Genomic DNA, 22,845 nt, shown 5'->3' on the forward strand with positions numbered 1-22,845 from the left:
CCTATCAATACTCTGAAGGGTTCTGCCATTTACTGTAAGTTTCCTATCTGTGTTAGACCTTCCAAAATGCATGACTTCACATTTGTCCGGACGAAACTCCATCTGCCACCTCTCTGCCCAAGTCTTGGACTGATCGATATCCTGCTGTATCCTCTGATGGTCCTCATCGCTATCCACAAATCCACCAACCTTTGTGTCATCAGCAAACTTACCTTCCCCCACCACCCCTCATCCCTTGCCCCCCGCAACCCCTCACCCCCTCCCCACAACCTCTCACACCCTTCAACCCCCCACAACCCCGCATCCCCTCCCCACAACCTCTCGCACCCTTCAACCCCTCCCCCTTGCCCCACTTCCCCCCACAACTCGCCCCCTCAATACCAATTGAGTCCAATCAATGTACTTGGACTATCAGCGACGATACCTTGTGTATTGATGTGTTTGTCCAGAAGCTTCTTCAATCAGAGAGTCCCTGCCTCCAGCAGCCACTCAGGCAGCGAGTTCCAGATTTGCAACACAGTCTGCTCAACATTCTGTCATGATGTGGAGATGCCGGCGTTGGACTGGGGAAAACACAGTCAGAAGTTTAACAACACCAGGTTAAAGTCCAACAGGTTTATTTGGTAGCAAAAGCCACACAAGCCTTCGGAGCTGCAAGCCCCTTCTTCAGCCCCCCTCAACATTGTCCCCACATCCCCTCTGAAACACTCTCACCTTTAACCTCTGCCCTTTGGTCAAACCCAGACCAAGATGGCACTGGGCATGCGCTCTCCTGACATTGCCCCTCACAAACATGGCACTGGGCATACGCTCACTTCACATTGCCCCTCACAAAGATGGCGGCAGCACAGGCGCACAGCCCCGCTGGAAACATGGCGGCGGTGAACTCGGGGCAGAAACGGGGAACAATACTGGGCTCCCGCTGGGTCCAAACGGGGAACCGGCGATTTCATTCTCTGAGTTTCCGCTGTACACAAACCTGGTTATGAATCCTCTCCGCCCACCCGCCGGATCCATCGCTCCCCCCGAGCCGCCATTCCACTCACTGACATCAAATCACCCATCGCTATCCCGCACACTGCGCATGCTCCACTCCCAGCCCCGCCTCTCATTCACTCCGATTGGTTGGAGGACCAGCCCCTCCTTCCTCATTACAGGAAGGATGTGGAAAAGATTGAAAGGGTGCAGAGGAGATTTACAAGGATGTTGCCTGGATTGAGTGGCATGCCTTATGAGGATAGGCTGAGGGAGCTCGGTCTTTTCTCCTTGGAGAGACGTAGGATGAGAGGAGACCTAATAGAGGTATATAAGGTGTTGAGAGGCATAGATCGGGTGGACTCTCAGAGGCTTTTTCCCAGGGTGGAAATGGTTGCTACGAGAGGACACAGGTTTAAGGTGCTGCGGGGGTAGGTACAGGAGAAATATTAGGGGGAAGTTTTTCACACAGAGGGTGGTGGGTGAGTGGAATCGGCTGCCATCAGTGGTAGTGGAGGCAAACTCAATAGGGTCTTTTAAGAGACTCCTGGATGAGTACATGGGACTTAATAGGATGGAGGGTTATAGGTAGCCTAAAAGGTAGGGATATGTTCGGCACAACTTGTGGGGCCGAAGGGCCTGTTTTGTGCTGTAGTTTTCTATGTTTCTATGTTTCTAAGCATGAACAGTGCTAAATTTGAGGCTGTCACGTATAGTACTATACACATTTGGGTACTATCCTGTATGTAGAAATATAGGTTGTGTTTGAAGAGCATTTTTGAATTTACTAGCACAAAGTGATATCTCAATTACAGAGGGAATGATTTAATAGCCCCAGAGCAGAGAGGGTTGTTTTTATTCTTCTTTCCCCACCTCACCCAAATGTTACTCAGTTGCCCAATTTACAAAGTAATACCAGGTGAAAGGCTGTTTTCCAAAGACACGTACTATTACGCCTCAATAAAAACAAATCTGCAGCCCCCACAAGGAGAACTGTAGATTGACTGTAGATTAAATGAGATGTGTTTGCACACTCTTGTCACGTTAATTCTCAATGCTTTATTTTCTTATGAACATTTATTTTTCTTGTTCGACAGATTTGATTATCTGCTGCAACAGACCGAGCTTTTTGCCCACTTTATCCAACCTACTGCACAGAAAACTCCAACGTCTCCTTTAAAGATGAAACCCGGGCGCCCACGATTAAAGAAAGATGAGAAACTACGCTTCTGTCGGTTGGACAGTAAGATATATTCCAGGCAATGTATTTTTGGATTCATGATGCAAATTCTGAGAGATTTCAACTTGGAAAGTGTTCCTGGTGTTTGAAGGCCAAAGAGGCGTTAATGTTGGGATCAAAGTAGAATGGTGGAAGTAAAGCTTTCATTCCTCCTTGAGGTTTTGGGGCCTCGGCTTTCAGTGATTTGGATATAACTCTTTACTGCTTCATCCAGATTTGCAGACTAGGTTAGGAGCAACCACAAATTGGGATCATATGATGGAGTTGCAAAGAGGGCATAGCCCAATGAGTGGGCAAAGCTGTGGCAAATGTAGTTCAGTGTGGAGAAGTGTGAGGCCACCCACTTTGGAACTGAGAAAGACAAATCTAAGTGTTTTCGACAAGAGAGATTATTGTGGAGGAGCAAAAGAGATTTGAGTTTCCATATATACAAATAACACGATATTACTGCACTGTTACAAAAGATAATGGAATATGCTAAGAGGAAGATGGCATTTATCTCAAAATAGTTTGGGATGAAAAAATGAGGAAGTTGTACAGAGCCTTGGTCAAACCTCAGCTGGAGAACTGCCTTTGGTTCTGGGCAACGAACCTCAGGAAAGTAATATTGGTCTGGCAGCGGGATGCTATCTGGTCTTAGTGTCAGGTTATGAGAACATAACATGTTCCGTAAATTTGGCTTTCATTCCGTTAAGCTTAGTGTATTAAAGAGTGACCAAATTGAGGTGTTTAAAATGATTAGGGGATTTGATAGGGTAGATACAGAGACTAATTTCTTTTGAGGGAAATCTGGTTCAAGGGGGCACATCTTAATATTAGAACGAGGTTCGTTAGGATTGAAAGTGAGGGCTATTTCGTTCCACTTGGTGGAAAGGTCTGCCCCAAATGGCTGTGGGTGTTAAATTTTCTGAATGGATTTTTTTCTTTGTTGGCTGCACTATCAAGTGATATGAAGCAACAGCAGGCATGATTTAATTGAATAAACAGATGTCTGAGGTTGCATGGCCTACACCTTTTCTCTGCCTTTTTAAAGTTGAAACAGCATCTTAGTCACCAAGTGTTCAAATATCCTGCATCCGTATAACAGGTGTGGAATTCCTGTCAACCTTGCATTCAAAACACTGATGTTATGAAATGTGTCACATGTATGATTAAAGAGTCTGTTGACAACCATTGGCACACAAGATTATACATGTGTAATTACCTAATTAAATGAAAAAGTACTAATATGTTGTGTAATCTACCAGGGTCTTGGGAGAGTATTTACATAACAGTAGATTTCAAAGTTTATGTTTGGAATCAACTTTAAATTAAAACAATGGCCACCTGCATGAATTGCAATTTTGAATCTTACTTCAATAACATGCTGTACGTAGGGCATGGTGGCACAGTAGTTAGGGTGGCAGTGTGGCAGTGGTTAGCACTGCTGCCCCACAGCGCCAGGGACCCAGGTTCGAGTCCCGGCTTGGGTCACTGTCTGTATAGTGTTTGCACATTCTCCCCGTGTCTGCGTGGGTTTCCTCCGGGTGCTCCGGTTTCATCCCGCAGTCCAAAGATTAGGGTTAGGTGAATTGGCCATGCTAAATTGCCCCTTAGTGTCAGGGGAACTAGCGAGGGTACATGCATGGCATTATGGGGATAGGGTCTGGGTGGGATTGAGGCCGGTGCAGACTCCATGGGCCAAATGGCCTCTTTCTGCACTTTAGGATTCTATGTCCTAATCTTCACCACAAAAGTGATGCACAATCTCCAAAATAATTTGTATGGTGCTGTTTATTCTGAAGTGATTGTGGATTTGAAATTGACTGCAGTAACAGCTCTTTTAAAATGGTTTGGAAAGTAATAGTAACCCCTCGCACAAAACTATTCACTTTTAATTCTCAGCTATCGGCATCGTCGTACGGAACAGGAAGAGGATGAAGAGCTACTGTCAGAAAACAGCAAGACAACCAATGTCTGCACAAGGTTTGAAGAATCCACATCATGTGTGTAAAGCCATTTTATTCATTATTTCATACATGAGCTCAGTTTTCACTCCCTTTTCCCAATTGCTTTCACATTTTCAGTCACCATTCATCGATGTGCAGTGTTCAATTTTGTCAAAATTAGACTTGTGGGACATTTGAGACTGATGGAATTAAATCTCCAAAAACAACACCTCCCGTTCTCCTGGTTTAATTGGCTGTGTTTATTTGCATAAGGGGTCTTTTTAATGGAACAATCTACTAATGTTGACAGACACCACGGACTCACTCCAGCCTAACTTGTAATCTGACATCATATTTTCTGACTGGATATTGTCGATATTGAGTATTTTGAGGTCAGATTCAGCATGAATAAAATGCAGGGTAAAGCTGAAAGATCTCCCTCATGCCAGTATGACATGTGTTTCATATATCAGCCTTTCACCTTGCTCTTTGTTTTGTTCAGCTTTGCCCTCTCAAAAAGTGCTCCCAAGGAACTGAGTTGAAACTGCTCCAACTTATTTTTCATGGGGTCCTAGCAGCCATTTTAACATGTTAGTGTGCGCCACATGAAAAGGAACCATCTGCTTTCATGAGGAATAATTGGATTATCATACAGATTGCATACATGTAACATGCTGTCCTTTTGGTGTTGAGAATCATGTATAATCAGTTCCTTACCCTATGAAATGGTGAGCTGAATGATCTGTTCTCCCAAATGGCATTTCCCCAATCAAAGAACAAAGAAAAGTCCAGCACAAGACAGGCCCTCCAGCCCTCCCAGCCTGTGCCAATCATGATGCCCTTACTAAAATAAAGAAAAACCCTTCTGTCCTTATTTGGGTCTGTATCCCTCTATTCCCTCCCTATTCATTTACCCGCTGAGATGCCTCTTAAATGTTGCCAATGTGCCTGCTTCCACCACCTCCCCTGGGAGTGCATTCCAGGCACCCACCACTCTGTGAAAAACTTCCCCCACACATCTCCCTTAAATTTTATCCCTCTCACCTTGAACCTGCGCCCCCTTGTAATTAACACTTCCACCCTTGGAAAAAAGCTTCTGACTATCCACCCTGCCTATGCCTCTCATCATTGTGTCCACCTCTATCAGGTCTGTCCTCAGCCTCTGTCTTTCCAATGAAAACAGTCCTAGTTTATTCAACCTCTCCTCATAGCCAACACTCTTGAGACCAGGCAACATCTTGGTGAACCTTCTTTGCACTCTCTCCAAAGCTTCCACGTCCTTCTGGTAGTTTGATGACCAGAACGGCACGCAATGCTCCAAATACTCATAACATATTCAAAATCCCAGTAATGTCCATGCAATGATTTCTCACAAAGCAGTCAAAGCCCAGGAACCTGGTTCCTCACCATCATTCCTTCTCTCTGCCCTCCCAATCTTGCTCATACTTGCCTTAGTGAAGTTTAGGTGCTCTGTTTAACAGTTTATGTTTCTTTATATACTTTGGCCTTGTTTTATTGGTCAATTTAGTTGCTATAGAATGGTAGTAGTCGTGGTGAAAATCACCACCTTCGTTTTGGAGCCTGCGTCTGAACGCTGACATTCTTTATGCAAACATTGAGACCCTAATACCAAATGGATTGTGCTGCTTGCTTTTTGTTGTCTCAAGCTATCATGTTGCTTTCAGTTCAATGGTTCCTGAAACAGTAATACTTTTCCTTTTGGTCATGGCACTGATTTCATTTCCCCTTGAGCTGTATTCTGTACAGACTCTTGCAACGGTTGAAGGCTCTAAATATTTGGGGTCTCTTCCACAGATGTAAAAGGAGGGAAACTCCGCCACTATCAGATCCGTGGACTGAATTGGCTGATTTCTTTATCTGAGAATGGCATTAATGGTATCCTGGCAGATGAAACGGTATGAATACACATTGATTGTAGACATAACAAATGTTTGGTGTAGGCATGTGAGATGTTTAGTTTAAAGGATTTAATAAGATAAATGTCTCTGTAATGCACTGGTTATCACGTTCGCCTCACGTGAAAGGTTCCCGGTTCAAAACGGGGTGAAGCATTCATTATATGTATTCAAGAGGCGGCTCGGTAAAGCACTTGGGGTGAATGGGATCAAAGGTTATTGGAGGGGAGGGGGGAAGCAGGATGAGGCTATTGAGTTGGATGATCCGCCATGATCGTAATGAATGGCGGAGCAGGCTCGAAGGGCCAAATGGCCTCCTCCTGCTCCTCTCTTCGATGTTTCTCAATAGGGAACAAGTATCTTCTCCCCGATGTTCGAGGGTGTACCATTCAAAGATTAGCGGAAACCTGGAACGTTTGTTTTCTCCTACTTCCTGCCAAAACCTAGCTTTTTATTTTATGGAAAACTTGAGGTATGGTTAGTCTGGACATGTCAAAACTGAGACGAAGGTTTTTGTTAGATTAGTGTGAAGGGAAATGGAACCAAGGCAGATAAATGGAGTTACGATGTAGATAAGCTATGATCGAATTAAATTGCAGAACAAACTTGATGGGCCGAATGGTTTCTTCCAGTACATTTCAGAAATGCTTCAGGACAACAATGATGAAAAAAGTCTTTGATTCTAAGAGAATTAATTGTTTTACTTTGTTTAACAGGGTCTCGGGAAGACTTTGCAAATTATTGCTCTTCTTGGGTACATGAAACACGATAGAAACATTCCTGGACCTCACATGGTTCTAGTCCCCAAGTCTACACTGCACAACTGGATGCTTGAGTTCAAAAGATGGATACCGACTCTTCGAGCTATTTGTTTAATTGGTGACAAGGATCAAAGGGTAAGAACTGTGTTTTATGTTTCCAAAAATACTGTTGGAAAATACAACTGATGCATGGAGTTTAGTTTGAAAATGCATTGCACGTTGTGGAAGTAATCCGTGCAGTGCTTGTTGGATCTCCTGCCACATGTTGGCCGACCCCAGTGGGAAAGTACAAAGGCCGAATGGCCTCTTCCTGCACTGTAGGGATTCTATGGTTTGGAGAGTTGCCAAGAGCCAATTGCCCTTTGGCCCCTCTCCACCTTTGCCCGTCATGCCCTTGACGCTGCTCACTGCTGGCGGGGCTGGAAAACCCCAACGTCAGTGTTTTATTCAGTTAAATTTGTCTGATTCATGCCTGTGATCAGATCTGTTTCTGCTGCATCCCAATTGTCTTCTAGAAAAATAAATTTCTGGTGTTTGGAAAACTGAAATGTAACCCACTTCTTACTTTATCAGGCAGCTTTCATCAGAGATGTCCTCCTTCCTGGAGAGTGGGACGTTTGTGTGACGTCGTATGAAATGCTCATCAGGGAGAAACCTGTTTTCAAAATATTTAATTGGCGATATGGTTATGGATGAAGCCGAAAGGATCAAAAATGGGAAACCCAAGGTAAGTGTGTTTTCCCTTCATTTTCTCTGCTCTCTTCCCCATCCCGTCCATTACCACCAGAGTTAATGGCTACCATTGTAGTGAATGCTACATTTTCTGCCTCATCTTCAGGTGAATTGGGGAGAAACGCAGGCTTGATTTGTAGCATGGGGGCATGAGGAGGGGGCGACATGGTAGCTCGGTGGTTCGCACTGCTGCCTCACAGCGCCAGTGACCCATGTTCGATTCCCAGCTTGGGTCATCGTCTGTGTGGAGTTTACACGTTCTCCCCGTGTTTGTGTGGGTTTCCTCCGAGTGCTCCGGTTTCCTACCACGGTCCAAAAAAATTGCTGGTTACGTACGTTGGCCGTGTTAAATTCTCAGTGGACCGAAGTGTGGCGACTAGGGGATTTTCAGAGTAACTTCATTGCAGTGTATTTTTGAGCAAGGTGCAGTTATGTGTGGGACCAGACAGAAAATGAGGCACAGAAGTTTGCTGCACACTGTTCCCCTGGAGAGGGGAATGCAAAGACGGGGTAAGACGGAGTGGCAAAGAACAGTAAAAAATAATTCAGTGTGGATGGAAGTGACTGTTCTCTGGTGAATGAGATAACGAAGGACAGGAAGATTGGAACAAAAGTTTGGAGGGAAATCCAGGAATAGAGATTTTGAAATGAAGGAAAATGATACATTTTGAGTACTAATGGTTAATATAATTGTTATTTGCTGCTTTCACTGTTCCTTCACACTTCCGTCAAAGCTTTAAGAGCTAAATTAAAAGGGTTATTTATTGTCACAGATGGAATGCGAATCTTGAGGAAAAGAGCGCTTTAATCTCACAATCCAATGCAGACAATCATTTTTAAAGTTTAAGTTTATCAGTGTCACAAGTAGGCTTACATTAACACTGTAATGAAGCTACTGTGAAAATCCCCGGGTCGCCACACTCTGGCGCCTGTTCGGGTACACTGAGAGAGAATTTAGCACAGCCAATGCACCCTAACCAGCATGTCTTTCGGACTGTGTGAGGAAACCGGAGCACCCGGAGGAAACCCACACAGACATGGCGAGAACATGCGGACTCCACACAGTTACCCAAGCCGGAAATCAAACACTGGTCCCTGTTGCTGTGAGGCAGCAGTGCGCACCGCTGTGCCACATTCAACCAAATTACTCCAGGGGTTCAGAAACTTCTGGGAAAGTTATTGCACCATCAATTATTGAGGCTCGATAGTTAATCTCTGGGTTTTAACACTGGTGGAAGAGTGGAGTGGAAATATTTGAATTGAAAATCAAAGATCAGATCTGCTTATTCAGACCGCAGTGTGCTCTTGTTTTAAAAGCTTTTTAACCAGCTGCCCCTTCCACAACCATTGCTTTTTAACCAGCTGCTCCTTCCACAACCATTGCTTTTTAACCAGCTGCTCCTGCCACAACCATTGCTTTTTAACCAGCTGCTCCTTCCACAACCATTGCTTCGATTTGAAAGAAATACCATTCAATTGTGGACGACTCTGGAAGTTTCCATATTCCCGTCTTGCAAGTTATAGATAACCGTTTGTAATCTTGATGTACTATTACTACACTTGCTTTTTGCTTCCTAATGCAAAGCATTTGGTGCCACTATATCTGAATTCATTGGAGAAATGACAGACACGAATACACACCTAAAAGATCAGCGAACTTTTAACTGCAGTCTGAATCTACAGTTGTGCCAGTCGTATAATTCGAACTTGTACCCAGTTTGTCCAGTCATGCTTTTAAATCTGCTAAATTTACAGCTCTCTGAAATAGTGAGAGAATTTAAAACAACAAATGGATTATTGCTCACGGGTTCACCACTTCAGAACAACCTGCACGAACTCTGGGCTCTGCTCAACTTCCTCCTCCTGGATGTCTTCAATTCGTCTGCAGTAAGTAATGAGAAAAGCAGCTTGACAGTGACTGTACCGTTTGTCTAAGGTTCAATGACAGTGTTTCAACCTATTTCTTTTTGGAAGGCATGAGAGAAAGCTGCAAAGTTGTGTCTTTTTCATTTTTGAAGCTAGTGTCCGGGGAAGCTGTCCAACTTGCTGGAGGGTGTTGTGTGACACCATTGTTCCTTGCATTGGGAGCAGCCAGGTCGCTAAATGGCCGCAGTCTGTGTATTAATTTGTCCACCTGCCCACATTTTGTGAGCACTATATTCACCAGATGTGTGCCGATGCAGAGTCCAATTGGTGATGTCTGCTCCTCTAACCCTTCAAACTGCTATTGACCATTCCTGATGCTCAGTGTCACATCTGCCTTACACTGCGAAGCGGATTTAACATGCTTGATGTTTCCTTCAGCAAAACTGTCACCTTGTGTCACAATTCTAAACTTACATTAAAAGCTTGCTGGGGTGAGAGCTTTTTCCATATCTATCTCAATCCACAAATTAGCTATCAGAAGTATTTTAGTATTTATTTTTGTTAAAGTAAGAAAAGCTATGTTTCGAACTGAATGCCTAACTGCCCATTCTTCCTGTGTGGGTGTCCTGTAGCTTGTTACAGAGATGGGAGTAGGTGGTCCAAGGGAAAAAAATGATTTTTTTCCATGTTAAGTTGCTCACATGCCGACCAGCTGAAACTGATTTGCAATTGTTATGAGCAGCTGTGCATCTGTTTTCTGATATCATTTGTGAACGATCTAATTTGGATGCTACCTTTTTTAAATTGCCATTCTTGTTCTTCTAGTGATAAACAATGTAATAATAGAAACCATTGGATGTGGCGTTGATGGAAGTAACACAATATGCTAAAACGTTTGGGGTTGGCATGAGTCGAGCCGCTTGTTGTTCTTTGCAGGTCTTTGATTCTTGGTTTGACACAAACAACTGCTTCGGGGACCAGATGCTGGTTGAGCGATTGCACATGGTAAGCTTCTTATCTTATCTGTATTCTGATGCTGGGACGTCATTAAAATGCAAAGTTATTTCGAGCCCATCGCCCTCAGAAATATTATTCACAAAGTTGTATATTTGTGTGATGAAGTGATGTGCCTTGAGAGTGTTTGGGGCTAATTTGAAGAAACAGCAAGGTTTCTTTTCTTCATTTACTGGGTGTGGATGTCGTTGACTAGACCAGCATTTATTGGCCATCCCGAGTTGCCCTTCAGAAGGTGGTGGTGAGCTGCCTTCTTGAACCACTGCAGTCCCTGAAGTTCCAGGTACATCCACAGTGCTGTTAGGGGAGGAGTTCCAGGCTTTTTGACCCAATGACGGTGAACAAGCAGCGATATGTTTCCAAAGTCAGGATGATGAGTGACTTGGAGGGAAACCTCCAGGTGGTGGTGTCCCCAGGTACCTGCTGCTCTTGCCCTTCTAGGTGGCAGTGGCTGAGAGTTTGGAAGGTGCTGCCTAAGGAACCCTGATGAATTCCTGCAGTGCATCTTGTAGATGGTACACACGGCTGTCACTGTTCATCGGTGGTGGAGGGAGTGAATGTTTGTGGAAGGGGCAGCAATCAAGTGGGCTGCTTTGTCCTGGATGGTGTTGAACTTCATGACTGTTGTTGGAGCTGCACTCATCCAGGCAAATGGAGAGTATCCATCACACCCTTGACTTATGCTTTGTATCTGGCGGAGAAGCTTTGGGGAGTAAGGAGGCGAGTTACTCACCGCAGGATTCCTGGCCTTTCACTTGCCCTGGTAGATTTAGAACTGTCAATTTATAGATTAAAAATGTGATGGCAAAAACTGAGGATCTATGTTCTACTAAATGTTTATCCGAGCAGTGTTAAATTTTGAGTTACTGCGTGTGAATTACAAATTAATTTGACTTTTATGAAGTGATAAAGAACATAAGAACATCAGAAATAGGAGCAGGAGTAGGCCATCTAGCCCCTCGAGCCTGCCCCGCCATTCAATAAGATCATGGCTGATCTGAAGCGAATCAGTTCCACTTACCCGCCTGATCCCTATAACCCCTAATTCCCTTACCGATCAGGAATCCAGCTATCCGTGATTTAAACATATTCAATGAGGTAGCCTCCACCACTTCAGTGGGCAGAGAATTCCAGAGATTCACCACCCTCTGAGAGAAGAAGTTCCTCCTCAACTCTGTCCGAAACTGACCCCCTTTGTTTTGAGGCTGTGCTGTCTAGCTTTCTTTCGAAGTGGAAAGAATCTCTCCACCTCTACCCTATCCAGCCCCTTCATTATCTTATAGGTCTCTATAACATCCCCCCTCAGCCTTCTAAATTCCAACGAGTACAAACCCAATCTGCTCAATCTCTCCTCATAATCAACACCCCTCATCTTTGCTATCAACCTGGTGAACCTTCTCTGCACTCCCTGCAAGGCCAATATATCCTTCCACAATTAAGGGGACCAATACTGCACACAGTATTCCAGCTGCGGCCTCACCAATGTCCTGTACAGATGCAGCAAGACACCTCTGCTTTTATATTCTATCCCCCTCGCAATATAGGCCAACATCCCATTTGCCTTCTTGATCACCTGTTGCACCTGCAGACTGGGTTTTTGCGTCTCATGCACAACAAGGACCCCCAGGTCCCTTTGCGCAGTAGCATGTTGTAAATTTTTCCATTTAGATAATAATCCAATTTGCTATTATTTCCTCCAAAGTGAATAACCTCGCATTTGTCAACGTTATACTGCATCTGCCAGATCCTCGCCCACTCACTCAGCCTGTCCAAATCTCTCCGCAGAACTTCTATGCCCTCCACACGATACGCTTTTCCACTTATCTTTGTGTCGTCAGCAAACTTTGTTCCCCTACACTCAGTCCCCTCCTCCAGATCGTCTATATAAATGCTAAACAGTTGAGGCCCCAGTACCGATCCCTGCGGCACGCCACTAGTTACCATCTGCCAACCAGAAAAGCACCCATTTATTCCGACTCTCTGCTTCCTGTCGGATAACCAATCCCCAATCCACGCAAACACCCTCCCCCCAACTCCGTGTGACACAATCTTCTTCAGCAAACTATTGTGAGGCACCTTAACAAACACCTTTTGGAAATCCAAAAACACCGCATCCACCGGTTCCCCTCCGTCAACCGCACTAGTCACATCTTCATAAAACTCCAACAAGTTCGTCAAGCACGACTTTCCCCTCATGAATCCATGCTGCGTCTGCTTAATCGAACTATTCTTATCCAGATGGCCTGCTATTTCTTCTTTAATGATGGATTCCAGCATTTTCTAGTTGGCACCGCTTCTTGCAGACATGACTTACCTGCGATCCACTGGAATTAAGTGGTGGCTCTATTCGTGTAACGAGAATGGTTTCTGAACAGTCCAGCTGCATCCCACTTAGAATGGATTAGAAATGTTAAAGGGCACAAAGCTCAATGAACATTTACCAGGTGTTCTTGCATTCAGTAAACAGTGCTTGAAGTAAACATGGCATTTAAGGTGCTGGAATAGGCAACTTAGAAATTGATGACACGAATAGATAATTATTGCCTTTCACTCGATGTAGGCAACTACCACAGGTGTTTTTAATTAGGGTGGACATTTTACCCAGATCTGAATAATTTGAATCACTTCAGATATTACATAATATGGTGAAGGGGGAGAGATTTCTTTCGCTTCATTTACTCTCAATTATTTTTTCTGTGGTCATATATTGAACTCCTCAGTTGACCTTGGTAACAAGGCCCATTCAGCATCCCCACGGCCTGTTCCAATTGCTGATACCGACCTTGATAAGAGCATTTCAATTGATGCTGGATCTCGAGTAGAACTGCTTCCTGATCAGGAAGACTTGCTAAATTAAAGTGTTTTTATCACATTTTGGGAGGTGCAGGGTAAGGGAAATAGAATATTTTTTGTTTGCTTCAATGTCTATCCCCTATTTGAGAAGCTGAAATGGGTTGGGGAAGAGGAGGAATGGTAGGTTACAATTACTCGGATTTATCTCCTCTTCTGTTCACACTACAAGCTCCATTTCCTAACCATTCACTCCAAACCTCTGTCTGGTTCCTGTCTGTCTGAGGCTTCACCAAACTCTTTGCAATTGTGATATCCTAATTGAGCCTGAACTACATTTCCAACCCCATATTCTCAATATTACCAATACCAGGACCATAATATCGCCCGCCCTTGTTCAATCCCTTAATTAGCACGAGGTTTTCCTAAACAGCCTCCCACCTTGCACCACGTGGAAGATTCGATTCATCAGAACTGCTGCTGACATGAACCAAGTTCTGTCCACTGCTCCATTTGTGCATCGCTGTTGGTCAACCTTCAGCTGTTTAGCCAAAGCACTGGAATTCTTTCCCTAAATCTCTCTGCCTCTCGAGCTCATCCTTATTGGACGGCACGGTAGCACAGTGGTTAGCACTGCTGCTTCACAGCTCCAGGGTCCTGGTTTCGATTCCCGGCTCGGGTCACTGTCTGTGTGGAGTTTACACATTCTCCTCGTGTCTGCGTGGGTTTCCTCCGGGTGCTCCGGTTTCCTCCCACAGTCCAAAGATGTGCGGGTTAGGTTGATTGGCCAGGTTAAATATTGCCCCTTAGAGTCCTGGGATGTGTAGGTTAGAGGGATTAGCGGGTAAATATGTGGGGGTAGGTCCTGGGTGGGATTGTGGTCGGTGTAGACTCGATGGGCCGAATGGCCTCCTTCTGCACTGTAGGGTTTCTATGATGATGATTTAAGAAACTGCTTTAAAAACTCCTTGGTCACCTCTCAATGGGTTTTTTGGTAGCTCGGTGTGAAATTTGTCTGATAATTGCCCCTGTGATGATCCTGTAGACATCTTATTATCATAGAATCCCGACAGTGCAGAAGGAGGCCATTTGGCCCATCAAGTCTGCACCAACCCCACATATTTACCCCGCCAATCCCACTGACACCAAAGGTTTATTTAGCATAGCCAATCAACCGAACCGCACATCTTTGGAATGTGGGAGGAAACCGGAGCAGACACGGGGAGAATGCACAAACTCCACACAGAGAGTGACCCGAGGCCAGAATTGAACCTGGGTTCCTGGCGCTGTGAGACAGGAGTGCCAACCACTGTGCCACCATGCCACCTATGTTAAAGGTGTTGTAGAAATGTACATTGTTGAGGAATGAGGAAAGTGAATTTAAGGTTACTGCATTTCTTTCTCATAAAGGGTTGGATTCCAAGGTCTGATCTGTTCTGTTGCAGAATAAAGCTGTTGACAATCTAATCTGAAGTTGTAGGTGTTTTCATCAAGTGAACATTCAGCCCACACCTGTAGATGTGCTTCAACCCATGGCTTGTTCAGCTGTTTTTGTTGAACCTGTGCTTCAGTCCACAGAACTGTTCAGTGCAGCTTTTGTAACATTGCATTATTTTGCTTGAACTTCTTGGGCATCATCAGTGTGTAAAAAGCATGTATTCTCACCTGAATTAGGTATTGAGACCCTTCCTCCTCCCACATATTAAAGCTGAGGTAGAAAAGAGCCTGCAGCCAAAAAAGGAAGTCAAAATGTATGTGGGCCTGAGCAAAATGCAACGGGAATGGTGAGTGCACAACTTGTGAATCTTAATGTGTTGCATTGTGAAGTACGGCATCATCTTGCAACAACTCATTGAAATTGTGCTGCACTTCAATCAACAATTAGAGCATTTGTAGAACTAAGGGAATAGATTCACCAGTGTAAGCGAGTGTGATTTTACCCAATGCACCAATAATAGGCTGACTCCCTACTATTGACCATCTTGCTTCCGTCTGATCTGTAAGATTTTTGTGTTTGGAATTCTAACTTCCCTCAATCATTTCCATTATTTTTTTCCCGAAACAGAAGATCATCATTGAATTCAGACTGGACGATTGCCATTCAAGTGTGATTATTACAGTGCTTTCAAACTACTTTGCTCTCAGCTTTGGGCTTTCTTCTTTCAAACCCCAATGCAGCCCATTATTGATACCCACCTGATCAGGTACTAGTGAGGTGTCCCCTCCAAACCTATTCACCATGTCGATCTAGTTGGTCAAGGAGAACGCTGCAAAGCCCTTCAAAATGAATCTGTACCCGATGCAACACAATGTCATTGCCTCACGGTGATGCCAGGATCGCTGCCATAAATATAAAATAGTCACTCATAAATCAAACAGGAATTTAGGAGAAGATTCAAAAAAGAAAGTGGCAGAGTGGTTCCTGTGGAACTCAATACCACAAGGAAAGGCATGACATTGATGCATTTTAGGGAAGTTTGTTAAACATAGAATGGAAAAAGAAATCGAAGGTGTGAGGAGACTCTTATCATGAACACTGATCTGGAATTGTTGATCGAAACGGCCTGTTTCTGCGTTACAAATACTTAATCCCAGAGTACTTCATATTACTCGCATCCAAATGACATGAAAAGGAATATTCCCATCCCTTCAAACCCTGGCCACCTGGAATGAATTGTACTTTATATCAAAGAACAAAATGTTGAGTGTGTATTAGTCGTAAGATATGGGTTTCTATCTCTGTGAGGCTTAGATGGAGCACCCTGTTCCCTGGTAGGTGAGAGTGGTTGGAATGTGGATCCTAGACTTTGTCCGAGGCACCTAGAGAACAAAGCATTCATTTTAGGTTGTAATTGCTTTCTGTTGAGCTCCATTAAAAAAATGAATTTATCTCCAATTTGTTGTGATGAGATTTAATTCTGGCCTTGCTGACAGGTACACCAGGATATTAATGAAGGATATTGACATCCTGAACTCCTCAGGGAAAATGGACAAAATGCGTCTATTGAATATCCTGATGCAACTGCGCAAGTGCTGCAACCACCCCTATCTGTTTGACGGAGCTGAACCTGGCCCACCTTACACCACTGACACTCACCTGGTAGTTAACAGTGGCAAAATGGTGGTACTGGACAAACTGCTGCGGAAAGTGAAGGAGCAAGGTCAGCCGCAGGCCTGGTCAAGGCTTTTGTTTCCCTTTCTGTCTTTCAATCTTTCTATAGGAAGGAGACATGGAGTGATTTGATAGTTTCGTGGATACTTGAGTAGCTCGGACGGGGTGGGGTGTGGCCAACATAAGGCATAAGGCCCAAATTAAGGATTGCCAGGCCGTAAAGGGAAATTAATTGAAAATATTCCAAAATGTGTTATAAATTAATATGCAATAAACTCTGGAATCAGCAATGGTTTTAGTTATAGTAGGACAGGCAAAGAAGCTTACTGAGATATCCTTGAGGAGAGAACCAAACTAAAACACAATGCAAATTAGGTTTTTAGAATATGTTCAACAAATCTGTGATTAGAGAGTAAATATAGTAATAAAGTTCACGCTTTGTGAAATAGATGACATTGTCTCAATGGATTAAGAATTAGCTTAATGTTAAAGTTCCTATTTTGGGAGGATGTCGGTTTGGATTCTGATTCGATTGGAAATTCAAAGAGCATGCCAGTCACTCGAACTCGAATCCATGACCAAATTAGTTGAGACTCTGGAGACCAGGAGGAATTGAACAAAAACTACTGTGCAGTCCGATCCATATAGAAGGAAATCGGGTGGAGTGGAAAATCAAACATCCTGGTGTATAGATTGGCTGTAAACAACCGCCTGCATGGTTATTTGTGCATTTCCGAGTCCGATGTCAGACTTTGTCATGCTCTGGAGGACTCCTGTACCTGTGCTGCAGACTGATCAAAAATAGAACAGGATTTTTAGTAAATGAAAGGGGTTTGTGATGTTTAGCCTTCGTAAGCATGCAAGGATTTCCACGACGATGTCTGCAAAAGAATTTGAAAATGATGACTGATGACACCATGACAGCATTTGACCTGTGCAGCAAGGTACAGCAGATTGCATGCTGTGATGTTTTGGGTTACAAATCAGCACAGGTTTTAATGAGTTAAAAACAGCTGAAAATACTCAACTAATCTGGTAGCATCAGCGAAGGGTCAACTATGACTCTTCAGAACTCCCCTCTCCACAGATGCTGCCTGACCTGCTGAGTATTTCCAGAACTTTGCTTCCATCTATATAGCTTTTATTTCACAAGTTTTAGTGACTGTTTAAAACAATAGAGTGTCTTGATCTGAAATAGCATCCCGTTTTAGTTGTTCTGGCCTGCCACACGCCATCCACTGGGGCTGGGGGCTCCCAAAAACTGGCCGATTTACCATCAACTATTCTTCATGAGGAGAGTTGGATCACAGGCCTCTGCAATGCGTGATGGGCCCCATCCTCCTTCCGGGGGAATAGTTACAGGAGCCACATATTCTGAAAATTGGGGGCTAACGTGTTGGGAGAAGGTGAATGGAATAATTACATGGTTTGGGATTGCAGCTATTTTTTGATTAGGGTTTAGGTTTTGCTGCCCAAACTGCAGCACCGTCTGGAATCCAGCTGGAATATAAACCCTTTGAAATCATTCCCATCAATCAAGGCAGCTGGGTCACATGGACAGTTCACATTGTATGAATTATAAAATTGGAGTTGGTTGTGTGTGTTCATTTATGCCTCCTGTACTATCACTAGTTTACTAGATGACTCTACATCCTGCAAGTTACCAGTGAAATTTGGTTTCCATTATCCACATCAGTCGATGTAGATTTTTGAAGCATTTGTGTATCTGCGCTGTGTTCTTGGCTACCGATCAACCGATCACCCTGTTGAATGATCTTCTTTTCCACAGGTTCTCGGGTGTTGATCTTCAGCCAGATGACCAGGGTGCTGGATATCTGGGAAGATTATTATATGTGGAGAAACTACGAGGATTGTAGACTGGATGGACAGACACCGCATGAGGAGAGACAAGTATGTTTCTTGCCCTGTGCTTTCAAAACTGAGCTTGTTTGAGGAAAGTTCCAACCTCTTAAATTGATCTGAGGCTCTATTATCTAAGTAAGAATTCGAGACTTAAGGTTACAAAACTGACTCAAGGTTTTCAAACAAGAAATATGAATATTCAATTTGAATCTAGCATCTATTTGTATTTTTAAAAATGAAACTTTCCAACAATTAGTAAAAAGATTGGTCCCAATCGCTTGTTCAATTCTGGCTTAACTTTTCTTTCTCATCCCTCCAGGATTCTATTTCTGCTTTCAATAGTCCTGGGAGCTCAACGTTTATCTTCATGTTAAGCACACGCGCTGGGGGTCTTGGTATAAATCTAGCCACGGCAGATGTAGTAATCCTATAGGACTCAGACTGGAACCCTCAGGTAGACCTCCAAGCTGTGGTAAGTTACTGAGCGATTAGTTATTTGTGTTCTGAAAGCCACGTACAGTTGAATATATAACTATTGTAGCTGGTTTTAACATCCAAGTGCACTGATCAAGCGACATTTGGTATTTTACTGCCACTGATACCCCCTCAAATCTTCCGTGTGTTGCTCCCATGGTTTCTTTAAAACTCCACTCGACTGAACTGGTGGAAATATTTCAGCAAAGGCCTTCAGTTTGCTTCTCTTTATTTGGATGGAGCGTGCGGTTGTTTTCAGAATTGGCATGGTATGATTCCAGCTGACTGGGCATCTTGTTTCTCCTCACCAATTTACTTCCAAATCCAATTGAGAGTTTGGAAATGAAATCCATTTTAAGTTTCAGTAATGCTGAGGTGTCACTGTCAGGAACTGCCTTCCGTGATTCAGTTTCACACAAATCAACTGATGCACGGATTTTAATAAGTGCTTCGTGATTGCCTCGTGCACCAAGGGCTTATGAATTCAAATCTCACTCATTTGCGAAGTTTGAATTAAAGTTTATAGTGAGCAGCAAAAGGGAGCAGGGCTCCCCAGTTGTTCAGGTGCTTCACTAATATGCTTCAGGGAAGAGCATCTGTCAGTACTTGACTCCAATCCACAAACACAGCGGTGATTCTAATTCCCCTCCAGTGTGAAGTGGCAAGTTTCTCAATTGCTTCATTGATCCACCAGCCAGTTACCGGATTGCAATCAATGCATCTGAGAAATAATTAAATAGGTCCAGGTGCTTCCTTTGTTTTCTCGGCCCTCAGTGGGCAGAGAATTCCAGAGATTCACCACCCTCTGAGAGAAAAAGTTCCTCCTCAACTCTGTCCTAAACTGACCCCCCTTTATTTTGAGGCTGTGCTGTCTAGTTCTAGATTCCTTTCCAAGTGGAAAGAATCTCTCCACCTCTACCCTATCCAGACCCTTCATTATCTTATAGGTCTCTATAACATCCCCCCTCAGCCTTCTAAATTCTAACGAGTACAAACCCAATCTGCTCAGTCTCTCCTCATAATCAACACCCCTCATCTTTGCTATCAACCTGGTGAACCTTCTCTGCACTCCCTCCAAGGCCAATATATCCTTCCACAATTAAGGGGACCAATACTGCACACAGTATTCCATCTGCGGCCTCACCAATGTCCTGTACAGATGCAGCAAGGCATCTCTGCTTTTATATTCCATCCCCCTTGCGATATAGGCCAACATCCCAATTGCCTTCTTGATCACCTGTTGCACCTGCAGACTGGGTTTTTGCGTCTAATGCACAAGGACCCCCAGGTCCCTTTGCACAGTATCATGTTGCAATCTTTTTCCATTTGGATAATAATCCAATTTGCTATTATTTCCTCCAAAGTGAATAACCTTGCATTTGTCCACCTTCAGTCCCGTTAGTCTACCAAGCACTGCCTCCCTGGTAACATTAATTGTATTGATTACCTCGCCTCCTACCAACCCTCTATCGTTACTATTCGGTAAACTATTTGTGTCTTCCACCGTGAAGACCGACACAAAAAACTATTTAAAGTTTCAGCCATTTCCTCATTTCCCACTATTAAATCCCCCTTCTCGTCCTCCAAGGGTCCAACATTCACTCGAGCCACTCTATTCCTTTTTATACATTTGTAAATGCTTTTACTGTCATTTTTTTAATATTGAGAGCTAGCCTAGCTTCATAACCTATCTTTCCTTTCTTTATTGCTTTCTTAGTCGTTCTTTGTTGTTTCTTAAAGTTTTCCCAGTATATTTCCTCAGTGTATTTCGGTGCTTTGAGGTATTAACTTTAAATGGCAGCGTTGAACCTTTGGGGTCCCATGAGAAGTGTTAATCATTCCCAGCCTTCACTCCAGAATTTTATCTTGCATTCTTTTCTCTGACCGAGTTATGGCACGGATGTTAAAACTTTGTGTTGGGGATTGTGAATACATTGGATCCTCCCTCAGTAACCTGTTCTTTTTCAAATACCGCAGAACATTTTAAAATTAAACTTCAATATTTTCACAGCTAACTTCTCGAATCGTCAATGATTTTAAAATGAATTATCATTACAATAGATTGGGACCTACCACCTGGAACTGTGCAATCTGGCATATGTGTTCCGGACTTTTGGTGAAATAGTCCTAAAAAATGCAAAAATGAACAGGAAACCCTCTGCAATCTTCCACAGAGTGTGAACAGCCAGTTAAAGTACGCTGTGCAACAAAGTGGGCTCAATAGTTTCCACTATCGCCCTTGTGTGTCTATTTATTCACATGTGAACCCGTCTCTTGCATTACTAAAAGTTTAATGCCCTCCATACCAGGATGTTGCCTGGTATGGAGGGCATTAGCTATGAGGAGAGGTTGGAGAAACTTGGTTTGTTCTCACTGGAACGACGGAGGTTGAGGGGCGACCTGATAGAATTCTACAAGATTATGAGGGGCATGGACAGAAGGGATAGTCAGAAGCTTTTTCCCCAGGGTGGAAGAGTCAATTACTCGGGGGCATAGGTTTAAGGTGTGAGGGGCAAGGTTCAAAGGAGATGTATGAGGCAAGTGTTTTACACAGAGGGTGGTGGGTGCCTGGAACTCGCTGCCAGGGAAGTGATGCACGTCAATCGAACTCAAGACACAAGGCTTCGGTAACTGAAGGCTTTTATTGCCTAACAATGGAACTACTAGAACGTAGGTACACCACCCCAGACTGACGAGGTCCCGCCCGAGCAGGGGGTCTTATACCTCTCCCAGGAGGCGGAGCCCGACTGGGATGTGCCACAACAGTAACAACCACAGGTGTATTAATCCCACCCTAGCCCAACAACAACATTAGAACAATCCCACACTGTGAACACCCTAGCCCAACAATAACATTAGAACAACCCCACAGTGGGAACCAACGATGGTTCACCACGTTCACCCCTCCTTTGAGAACAAAGGCCGGCGGGGTGCGAAAACAGACTAAAAAAAAGTCAACAGATTATAAGTCCAGACGGTCTGGAGGACCGCACCATCGTTGTGACCTCCTCAATACCGGCGGTGACACCGGAGTAGGTGCTTGCGGTGGCGTTCTCTCCAAAACAGCGTCCGGCTGTCCTCTCGCGGACTCACAGGCCGGTTGACCCTGATGAAGCGGTAGTGCAGGGGATCCCGGTACATTCTCCGATGGCGCCGATCTCCGGGTCTCAGGCAAGCTGTACAGTGGAGTATAACTGTTATGCACTGGTCCCGGTGCTGACCGCGCCACGTCCGGGGAAGAAATAAGGGATAAGGGATTCGTCACTGGGGGTATGGGAGCGACAGGAGTTGCTACGTCCCCTGCGGGCGCCAGGTCTCGGATCGAGACTGTGTCCTCTCGCCCGTCAGGATATGCCACATAGGCATACTGAGGGTTGGCGTGGAGGAGGTGGACCTGTTCGACCAAGGGGTCGGACTTGCGGGCCCTTACATGTCGCCGCAGAAGGACGGGTCCTGGGTATGTCAACCAGGCTGGTAAAGATATCCCCGAGGACGACTTCCGAGGGAATGAGAACATCCTCTCGTGGGGAGTAGCATTGGTTGCCGTACACAGGAGGGAGCGAATGGAGTGAAGCGCATTTGGGAGGACCTCCTGCCAATGGGAGACTGGAAGGCCTTTGGACTTCAGCGCCAATAGGACAGCCTTCCAGTCTGTAGCATTCTCTCTTTCCACCTGTCCATTGCCCCTAGGGTTGTAACTCGTGGGCCTACTAGAGGCAATCCCGTATGAGAGCAGGAATTGCCTCAAGTCATTACTCATGAACGACGAGCCCCTGTCGCTATGTATATAGCTGGGGTACCCGAACAGGGTAAAAAGATCACGGAATGCCTTGTTCACCGTGGCAGTCGACGTGTCCGCGCAGGGGACAACAAACGGGAACCGGGAGTACTCGTCTATGATGTTAAGAAAGTACACGTTCCGATCTGTTGAGGGAAGGGGGCCCTTAAAATCCACACTCAGCCTCTCGAAGGGGCGAGTGGCCTTGACCAAATGTGCTCGGTCAGGTCGGTAAAAGTGCGGTTTGCATTCTGCGCAAATCCGACAACTCCTTGTCACTGACCTGACGTCCTCCACCGAGTAAAGCAGGTTGCGGGCTTTGATAAAGTGGTAGAGCCGAGTGACCCCAGGATGGCACAGGTCATTATGGAGGGTGTTCAAGCGATCCTCCTGCAT

The 22,845-nt window shown here is 44.5% G+C and overlaps 1 pseudogene; it reads left to right on the plus strand.

Annotated features, from left to right (window-relative positions):
- Nucleotides 1-1,656: 1,656 nt before the first annotated feature.
- Nucleotides 1,657-18,669, plus strand: LOC144487957 (SWI/SNF-related matrix-associated actin-dependent regulator of chromatin subfamily A member 5-like; annotated as a pseudogene).
- The last annotated feature ends 4,176 nt before the right edge of the window (nucleotides 18,670-22,845 follow it).

The sequence above is a fragment of the Mustelus asterias genome, unplaced genomic scaffold (assembly GCF_964213995.1).
Source record: "Mustelus asterias unplaced genomic scaffold, sMusAst1.hap1.1 HAP1_SCAFFOLD_1161, whole genome shotgun sequence".
In the NCBI taxonomy this organism is placed as follows: domain Eukaryota; kingdom Metazoa; phylum Chordata; class Chondrichthyes; order Carcharhiniformes; family Triakidae; genus Mustelus; species Mustelus asterias.